Source organism: Armigeres subalbatus, chromosome 1 (assembly GCF_024139115.2).
Source record: "Armigeres subalbatus isolate Guangzhou_Male chromosome 1, GZ_Asu_2, whole genome shotgun sequence".
Classification (NCBI taxonomy): domain Eukaryota; kingdom Metazoa; phylum Arthropoda; class Insecta; order Diptera; family Culicidae; genus Armigeres; species Armigeres subalbatus.
The window spans coordinates 294,119,216-294,129,437 of record NC_085139.1 but is presented as its reverse complement, the minus strand read 5'-3'; positions in this window follow the sequence as shown (position 1 = coordinate 294,129,437).

Sequence of the window (10,222 nt, the reverse complement as noted above, 5' to 3'; positions counted from 1 at the left end):
AGAGAGCTTTCCTTAATTTTTTGTAGAGACTTTTCTACTATTTATGAAGAGTATTTCCCACAATATCTTGAAAGATTTTTCCACATTTTTTGTAGAGGCTCTTCCACAACTTCCTAAAAGATTTTCCATATATTTTGTAGAAACTTTTACACAATTTCCAAAGAGATTTTCCCAAACTTTTTGAAGAGAATTTTCCACAAGTTTTGAATACTAGTTCCCCCGATTTCTTTTTCACAATTTTTGAAGAGACATTTTTTCACAAATAGTGAAGATAATTTCCTACAATTTTTGAGGAAAATTTTTCTCCATGTTTTGAAGAGCCTTTTCCACAATTTCCGAATATATTTTCCAACAATTTTTGAAGAGAATGTCTCACAACTTTTTAAACGATTTTTTCCACATATCTGAAGTGACTTTTCCTAAATTAGTGAAAAGAATTTCCCACCATTTCTGAAGAGCATTCCTCTTCATTTTTCGAAGAGTCTTTTCCACAATTTCGGATGAGAATTTCCCACAATTTCTGAACAAAATTTTCCTCCATTTTGTGAAGAAACTTTTCCACAATTTCTGAAGAGTATTCATCCACATTTTAGGAGGACACTTTGCCACAATTAGTGAAGAGACTTTCCCACACTTTTTGATGTGATTTTTCTACAATTTCTGACGAGAATTTTTCACAAATTTTGAAGAAAATTTGCCCACAATTTCTGAAGAGTATTTCCCACAATTTCTTAGAAGATTTGTCCATATTTTTTGTAGAGACTTTTTCACAAGTTGTGAAGAGTAGTTTCTACTTTTTGAATAGTCTTTTCCATAATTTCCGAAGAAATTTTCCAACAATTTTTGAAAAGAATTTTTCACAATTCCTGAAACGGTTTTTTCCACATTTCTGAAGAGACTTTTCCTTCATTTTTTGTAGAGACTTTTCCACAATTAGTGAAAATAATTTCCCACAATTTCTGAAGAGAACTTTTCTCCATTTTTTGAAAAGTCTTTTCCACAATTTCCAAAGAAATTTTCCAACAATTTTTGAAACGATTTTTTTCACATTTTTGAAGAAACTTTTCTCAAATTTCTCTTTTCCACAATTTCTGATTTCTGAAGACAATTACCCACAATTTTGAAGAGACTTTTCCACAATTTCTGAAGAGAATTTATCACAATTTTTGAATAGACTTTTTGAAAAATAGTGAAGATCATTTCCTACAATTTCTATAGAAAATTTTCCTCCGTTTTTAAAGAGCCTTTTCCACAATTTCTGAAGAGATTTTCCAACAATTTTTGAAGAGAATCTCTCACAATTTTCGAAACGGTTTTTTTTACATTTCTGAAGGGGCTTTTCCCAACTTAGTGATAGAATCTTCCTCCAGTTCTGAAGAGAATTCCTCCTCATTTCTTTTCCACAATTTCGGATGAAAATTTCACACAATTTCAGAAGACAATTTCCCACAATTTTGAAGGGACTTTTACACAATTTCTGAAGAGTATTCATCCAAATTTTTAGGACACTTTGCTACAATTAGTGAAGAGACATTCCCACACTGTTGATGTGAATTTTCTACAATTTCGGACGAGAATTTTTCACAAATTTTTGAAGAAAATTTGCCCACAATTTCTGAAGAGTGTTTCCCACAATTTCCTAGAAGATTTTTCCACAATTTTTTTTAAAGACTTTCCAATTAGTAAAGATAACTTCTCATAGTTCCTGAAGAGAATATTTCACGATTTCTTAGAAGATTTTTCCACATTTTTGTAGAGACTTTTCCACAATTTCCGAAGAGATTTTCCAACAGTTTTTGAAGAGAATTTTTTACAATTTTTGAAACGATTTTTTTTCACATTTCTGAAGAGACTTTTCCCAAATTAGTGAAAAGAATTTCTCACCATTTTTGAAGAGAATTCATCTTCATTTTTCGAAGAGTCTTTTCCACAATTTCGGATGAGAATTTCCAACAATTTTTAGGAGACTTTTCTACAATTTGTGAAGAGAATAACCCCCCATTTTTTGTAGAGACTTTTCCACAATTTCCAAAGAGATTTTTCCACAATTTATGACGAAAATTTTCCACAAGTAGCTTTCCCAATTCCTGAAGAGAATTTATCACAATTTTTGAAGAGACTTTTCCATTAGCAACTACGGGCAGTCAATCAAGCAAGCTCAAGCTCAATTTTTTAAGAGACTTTTCCACAATTAGTGAAGATAATTTCCCACAATTTCTGAAGAGAACTTTTCTGCATTTTTTTAAAAGTCTATTCCACAATTTCCGAAGAGATTTTCCCACAATTTTTGGAGATAATTTTCTCTATTTTTTGAAAAGAATTTTTCACAATTTCTGAAATGTTTTTTTCACATTTTTGAAGAGACTTTTTCCAAATTAGTGAAAAGAATTCCCCTCAATTTCTTTTGAAGAGTCTTTTCCACAATTTTAGATGAGAATTTTTCACAATTTCTTAAAACAATTTCCTACAATTTTTGAAAAAACCTTTTCAAAAATTTCTGAAGAGTATTCATCCACATTTGCAAGACACTTTACTACAATTAGCGAAGAGACTATCCCACACTTTCTGATGTGATTTTTCTACAATTTCTGGCAATTTTTTCCACAATTTTTAAAGAAAATTTCACACAATTTCTGAAGAGTATTTCCCACAAGTCCTTAGAAGATTTTTCCACATTTTCCACCAGAGACTTTTCCACCATTTTCAAAGAGATTTTCCCACAATTTTTGAAGAGAATTTTTTACAAGTTTTGAAAAGTAGTTTCCCCATTTTCTGAAGAGAGTTGCCCTTAATTTTTTTTTACAAACTTTTCTAAAATTATTGAAGAGATTTTTACACAACTTTTGAAGAGAATTTCTCACAATTTCTGAAGCGAATTTTCTCACATTTCCAAAGAGACTTTTCCCAAATTAGTGAAAAGAATTTCCCACATTTTCTGAAGAGAATTTCCCTTCACTTTTTGTAGAGACTTTTTCACAATTTCCAAAGAAATGTTTCAACAATTTTTTAAATGAATTTTCCACAAGACTCGAAGAGTAATTTCCCCAATTTCTGAAGAGAATTCCCCACAATCTGTGAAAAGAATTTTCTTCAATTTTTTTACTTTTCCACAATTTATTAAGCGATTTTCCCACAAATTTCTGAAGAAAATTTTTCACATGTTTCGAAAAGCAGTTTCCCCAATTTCTGAAGATAATTTTCCTCAATTTTTGAAAGGAATTCCGATTTTTCCACAACTTCTTTAGAGTTTTTTTCCATATCTTTTTATAAGAATTTTCTTAATGCTAAAAAGATGTCTCACATATTCAACATTATAGAAAGAGAAAAATTCCCAGAAATCCGGGAGATCAATTTATTTCCGTATTTTTGAGAACAATATCCCGAATTTGATTCGAAATTTTGGTAGTGAATTTTCAAAAATTGTTGAAGAAGCATTTCCAGACTTTTCGATTATTATTCAGGAGATTATTCAAGAATTTTCAAACAGAACTTCGCAATATTGTTTAAGACATTCCCAGATTTGCTTAAGACAAATCTCCACGTTGCAATTGGAAATAATTTTCAAAGCTTGTTTCGCAGAGTGTTTACACTTACCCTAAGGTATGTTCAGCATAAGAGGCCTCATAGAAAGCGATTGACTGTAATTTGATCTGGAAAGCGCGATTACCGCTGTCAAACTCGCCCAATGCTGGACCGAATTCGCCACCCGATACGCTCGCTCCAGAGATACGGTAATACACCGCATCGTATGGCACCAGAAAGCAGCAAAACTACACATGCATGATAGCCCGGGTTTTTTGTGTTTTATAGCAACGACGACGGTCATGTGGCCATGCGCCACGAAGGAATTCGCTGGAAATTGAACCCAGAGGAAGTACGCTTCCTTCCTCACGTCAAAACAAATCAGAGATTAGTGGACGTGGCTGCTGTATCAATTATTTTGCTCGGTAATGTTTGCGAAAGATTATTCAAGCCAGTTTCTTGTCGTGTTTTGACAGGCCCCATAATAACGCCTACAAGTTATTTTACGAGATGTTTTAGAAAGGTCCCTCATTAGTCGAAGAAATTTTTACATTTAATGTGAACTAATCATCACTAAATGACAATCCGCTTTTTTCCATGTGAAATGATTTAATTAACTTAGATTAGATTAGTTTCAATTTAGATAGCGGACAAATGACGGATTTGTCATCCAGAAGTAAGCTAACGAAAAAAATTGCAAGAATTTTTTCAAAAGTCCAAAATCCACATCTTCTGACACATGCATCCGTATTTCGATTCTTTTCGCGAAATGGAAAGATGAAAACGACGAACAAGCCAACACAACAAGCTTAATTCGATTCGGCCGTAAAAATTATTCAGACAGGGGTTTTTGCACGTTCCGCTCCACCGCCTAAACCTTTTCGCGCACGCACCTGTTTTATTGGACATTGCGATTGTTCGCGAAAAAATGATAATGGCGCAAAAAAACTAACTCTTGCTCTACGGAATAATTTATTGATCAGAAACTCTTCGTGGCTGTGGCGTTTGGAGGTCAGTCATTTAAAATCCCAGTCCGCCAAAGACCTTTTAAAATTTAAAAGGCAAAAAGTCCACAACACCTGCTTATCAGTCCGGGGACAGTTTCCTACATAGCAGACGCATGCATTGCTTTCCGTTCCCGTTTCCGAACCTGTTGAAAATAGAATCATCGCGCTTTATGTTATGTGTCTCTGATAAAACTGAACCGGCATATGCGGTAATGTACATACGGTTTTTTTAAAACCAGATAATGAAGAAGGTCTCATTGTTGATTGTAATGCAAACGGGACGCATTGTTCACATGTACCTGCACCCATGTCCCCTATCTTGGATTTCTTGTGCGAAAAGAAAACAGATATGAATTGCAAGCCAACTTGTCGTTTTGTGGTTCTTGATAACAGGAAAGGTGCAGCTGATAGAGTTGTGCACATGATTCCGCAATTCTAAATAACCTTTGCAACATAGAGGGCAATTAAATTTTCTTACTAGAACACAACTTGAAGTAAAAAAAAAGATCCGTGCACATGTCATTCTTTATGGAGATTCAAAGCAATTTTCCGTCGAAATTCGAAGCATTTTTGTGGAGATTCTTCTCGTGGAAATTCAAAGCCCTTTCTACGAAGCGATTTGCCGAGGAAATCCGAAGCGATTTCCCCATGAAATCCGAAGCGATTTCCCGAGGAAATCCGAAGCGATTTCTCGAGGAAACCTGAAGCGATTTCATGAGGAAATCCGAAGCGATTTCCCGAGGAAATCCGAAGCAATTTCTTGAAAAAACCGAAGCGATTTCCCGAGAAAATCCGATGCGATTTCCCGAGGAAATCCGAAGCGATTTCCCGAGGAAATCCGAAGCGATTTCCCGAGGAAATCCGAAGCGATTTCCCGAGGAAATCCGAAGCGATTTCCCGAGGAAATCCGAAGCAATTTCTTGAAAAAACCGAAGCGATTTCCCGAGGAAATCCGAAGCGATTTCCCGAGGAAATCCGAAGCGATTTCCCGAGGAAATCCGAAGCGATTTCCCGAGGAAATCCGAAGCGATTTCCCGAGGAATCCAGCGATTTCGAGGAACCGAAGCGATTTCGAGGAATCCGAAGCGATTTCCGAGAAATCCGAAGCGATTTCGAGGAAATCGAAGCGATTTCGAGGAATCGAAGCGATTTCGAGGAAATCCAGCGATTTCGAGGAACTCGAAGCGATTTCGAGGAAATCCAGCGATTTCGAGGAATCCGAAGCGATTCCCGAGGAAATCCAGCGATTTCGAGGAATCGAAGCGATTTCCCGAGGAATCGAAGCGATTTCGAGGAAATCCGAAGCGATTCCCGAGGAAATCCGAAGTGATTTCGAGGAACTGAAGCGATTTCGAGGAATCGAAGCGATTTCGAGGAAATCGAAGCGATTTCGAGGAAATCCAGCGATTTCGAGGAAATCCGAAGCGATTTCGAGGAATCGAAGCGATTTCGAGGAAATCGAAGCGATTTCGAGGAATCCAGCGATTTCCCGAGGAAATCCGAAGCGATTTCGAGGAACCGGCGATTTCCCGAGGAAATCAAGCGATTTCGAGGAAATCCAGCGATTTCCCGAGGAATCCGAAGCGATTCCGAAATCAAGCGATTTCCCGTGGAAATCCGAAGCGATTTCGAAGAATCCGAGCGATTTCGAGGAATCCGAAGCGATTTCGAGGAAATCGAAGCGATTTCCCGAGAAATCCGAAGCGATTTCGAGGAATCGAAGCGATTTCGAGGAAATCCAGCGACTCGAGAAATCGAAGCGATTTCGAGGAAATCCAGCGATTTCGAGGAAATCCAGCGATTTCGAGGAAATCGAAGCGATTTCGAGGAAATCAAGCGATTTCCGAGGAAATCTGATGCGATTTCGAGGAATCGAAGCGATTTCGAGGAAATCCGAAGCGATTTCGAGGAAATCCGGAAGCGATTTCGAGGAATCAAGCGATTTCCCGAGGAAATCCGAAGCGATTTCCCGAGGAAATCCGAAGCGATTCCCGAAAAATCCGAAGCGATTTCCCGAGGAATCGAAGCGATTTCGAGGAAATCAAAGATTTCGAGGAAATCCGAAGCGATTTCCGAGGAAATCCAGCGATTTCGAGGAAATCGAAGCGATTTCCCGAGGAAATCCAGCGATTTGAGAAATCCGAAGCGATTTCGAGGAACCAAGCGATTTCGAGGAAATCCGAAGCGATTTCCCGAGGAAATCCGAAGCGATTCCCTGAGGAAATCCAAAGCGATTTCGAGGAAATCAAGCGACTTCCGAGGAACCAGCGATTTCGAGGAAATCCAGCGATTTCGAGGAAATCCGAAGCGACTTCGAGGAAATCAAGCGATTTCGAGGAACCGAAGCGAATTCCGAGGAAATCAAGCGATTTCGAGGAAATCAAGCGATTTCCCGAGGAATCCGAAGCGATTTCGAGGAAATCAAGCGATTTCGAGGAATCCAGCGATTTCCCGAAATCAAGCGATTTCCCGAGGAAATCCGAGCGATTCCCGAGGAATCCGAAGCGATTTCGAGGAAATCCAAGCGATTCCGAGGAAATCAAGCGATTTCCCGAGGAAATCCGAAGCGATTTCCGAGGAAATCAAGATTTCGAGGAAATCCGAAGCGATTTCGAGGAAATCAAGCGATTTCGAGGAATCAAGCGATTTCGAGGAAATCAAGCGATTTCCCGAGAAATCAAGCGATTTCGAGGAAATCAAGCGATTCCCGAGAAATCAAGCGATTTCGAGGAAATCCGAAGCGATTTCGAGGAAATCAAGCGATTTCGAGGAATCCAGCGATTCCCGAGGAAATCCAGCGATTTCGAGGAAATCCGAAGCGATTTCGAGGAAATCCCGATTTCGAGGAAATCAAGCGATTTCGAGGAATCCGAAGCGATTTCCCGAGGAAATCGAAGCGATTTCGAGGAAATCAAGCGATTTCGAGGAATCAAGCGATTTCATGAGGAAATCCGAAGCGATTTCCCGAGGAAATCCGAAGCGATTTCCCGAGGAAATCCGAAGCGATTTCCCGAGGAAATCCGAAGCGATTTCCCGAGGAAATCTGAAGCGATTTCCCGAGGAAATCCGAAGCGATTTGCCGAATTTCCTGAGAGAAAATTTGAATTTTTGATTTTTTTTTGATAATTCCATTGAATTGATTTTTTGAAAAATCCTTCGGATTTGTTTTGAGACGTTCATTCAGATATTTTTTTGGGAAATAGAATCGGTTTTTTATAAAGGAAATTCTTTAGAAGTTGCAAAAAAGATCCGAAGGAATTAAATACATCAAAGAAGGCATTTCAAAACAAAATCTTAAGGAATTTGTCGAAAAAATCCGGAAGAATTTCCCAAGAAAAAAATCCTTCTCGCAAATCCATAGGAATTTTGAAAAAAGAAATCCCAAAGAATTTCACCAGAAAATACAGTTTTTTTAGAAACCTTTCAGGACGGATGGGTCATATATGCCCAGCGTTTTAGATTGGCTGTGTAAAATCATAGAAGAGAGATAGGTCCCCACTTTCTTCAGAAAAACTGTTCACCAGGATGTTGGCTTTGCAGGAAAAATATCGGGGGTCAAGTTTTGTTCTATTATTGTCAGGCGGTTTTCTATAGCTAATTATGATCAAATTTGGCCTAACCATTTTTTGTATATCAAAGAATATTGTGGCCAGATTTCATAAAATTTGGTCAACAAAAACTCTAATAATAGAACAAAAACTGTAATTTCCCCTACTAAGATTTTTTTGACAAAATTCTCAAAAATTAATAAATTTAAAAAAATTTCCCAATAAAAAGTCCGAAGGATTTTTTTGAAACAATTCGAGGAATTTACCCGAAAAAATCTTTTATCTATTTCACTCTTGAGAATTCCTTGGGATTTTGAATAAAATCCCTTTAAATTTTTGTCAAGCTCCTTTTAATTTTTCGAGATGTTTTGTTAGATTTTTTTTCGTAAAATTTGTGAAATTCCTTCTGATTTGTAAATAAAATCCGAAGAAATTAAAATAAAATCAAAAAAGGAATTAAACTATTTTTTTGACAATCCAAAAAAAAAATGTAAATAAAAATCTCAAAAAAAACTTCCTCCATACTTTTTTTTAAATCTTTTTTTTTTAATTTTTAAATTCGAATTTAAATTAAATTTAAATCGGAAGGATTTTTTTTCTTTAAATCAAATGAATTTCTTCAAAAATATTCAAAGCGATTTCCACAAATAAAAATCTAAAGGAATTTGCAAAAAAAGTCCTTTCCGAAAAATTCCTACGGATTTGAAAAATTCCAATCGATTTTTTTTAAACTATAATTTTATTAATTTCTAAAGAATTTTCCAAAAAAAAATTTAAGGGATTTAAAAAATAAGAATTTCTTCAAATATGTTTTGGATTTTTTTTATGTTTTTATTTGAGAGGAAATTTAAAAAAACGTTCCCGTTGTTTTTTCTTCGGATTTTTATTGGAAAATTCTTTTGAATAGATTTTTGAGAGATTCCATATGATCGGTTTTTGAAGAAATTCCTTCGGATTTTTAGGGAATTACTTTGGATTATCTTTAAAAAAAACCGTAGGATCTTCCCGAAAAATCCGAAGGAATTCAAAAAAAAAAACAAAAAGAAAAGTAATGTAGATTATTTTAAGAACTCTTTAGGATACTTTTCGGTTTTTTTATCCCCGTAGATTTGGAAAATTTAATAAAATTTTCAAATCAGAGAGAATTACCCAAGAAAAAATACAAAATAATTTTTAATTTCAAGAATAAAAAAACACAATCTAAAGAAATTAAAATAAACTTTAAAAAATATAACAAACAAAATCAAGGGTTATTTTTTTTAATATTCCAAAAAATATTCAAAGGAATTCCCTAAACAAAAGTCCAGAGGAATGTTTTAAAAAAATCCTTAGAAAAAAAAAAAAAAAACTTTTTTTGAAAGTTTCTTCGATTTTTATTATTTTCTTAGGATTTTTTTTTGAAAATTACTTCAAATTTTCTCTCAGGAAATTCGGAAAATCGCTTCGGATTTCCTCGGGAAATCGCTTCGGATTTCCTCGGGAAATCGCTTCGGATTTCCTCGGGAAATCGCTTCGGATTTCCTCGGGAAATCGCTTCGGATTTCCTCGGGAAATCGCTTCGGATTTCCTCGGGAAATCGCTTCGGATTTCCTCGGGAAATCGCTTCGGATTTCCTCGGGAAATCGCTTCGGATTTCCTCGGGAAATCGCTTCGGATTTCCTCGGGAAAAATTTGATGTTAATGTTCCTTCGGATCTTTTTTGCAACTTCTAAAGAATTTCCTTTATAAAATCCGATTCTATTTCCCAAAAAATATCTGAATGAACGGCTCAAAACAAATCCGAAGGATTTTTCAAAAAATCAATTCAATGGAATTATAAAAAAAATCGAAAACAAGCAAGAGTAATTTTCTGAAAAAAAATCAAAAGGATTTATCCAAAATAATTTCTTTTTCGATTCTTTTTTTCAAATTCCTCCGGATTTTTGGAAGCTCCCTTGGATTTTTGTTTTGAAAACGTCCTTCAATTTTTTAAATAATTTTAAAATAAATAATAATTTTGAAAAAAAAAACAAGGGCATAGACACTTTGAATCAAAATTCCCAGAGAATTTACCTAAACAAAATCGATGAAATTCGGGTTTTTGAAAATTTCTTCAGATTTTGTTTTGAAAATCGTTTTCAATTTTTTTTTTCAAGCATTTTTAGA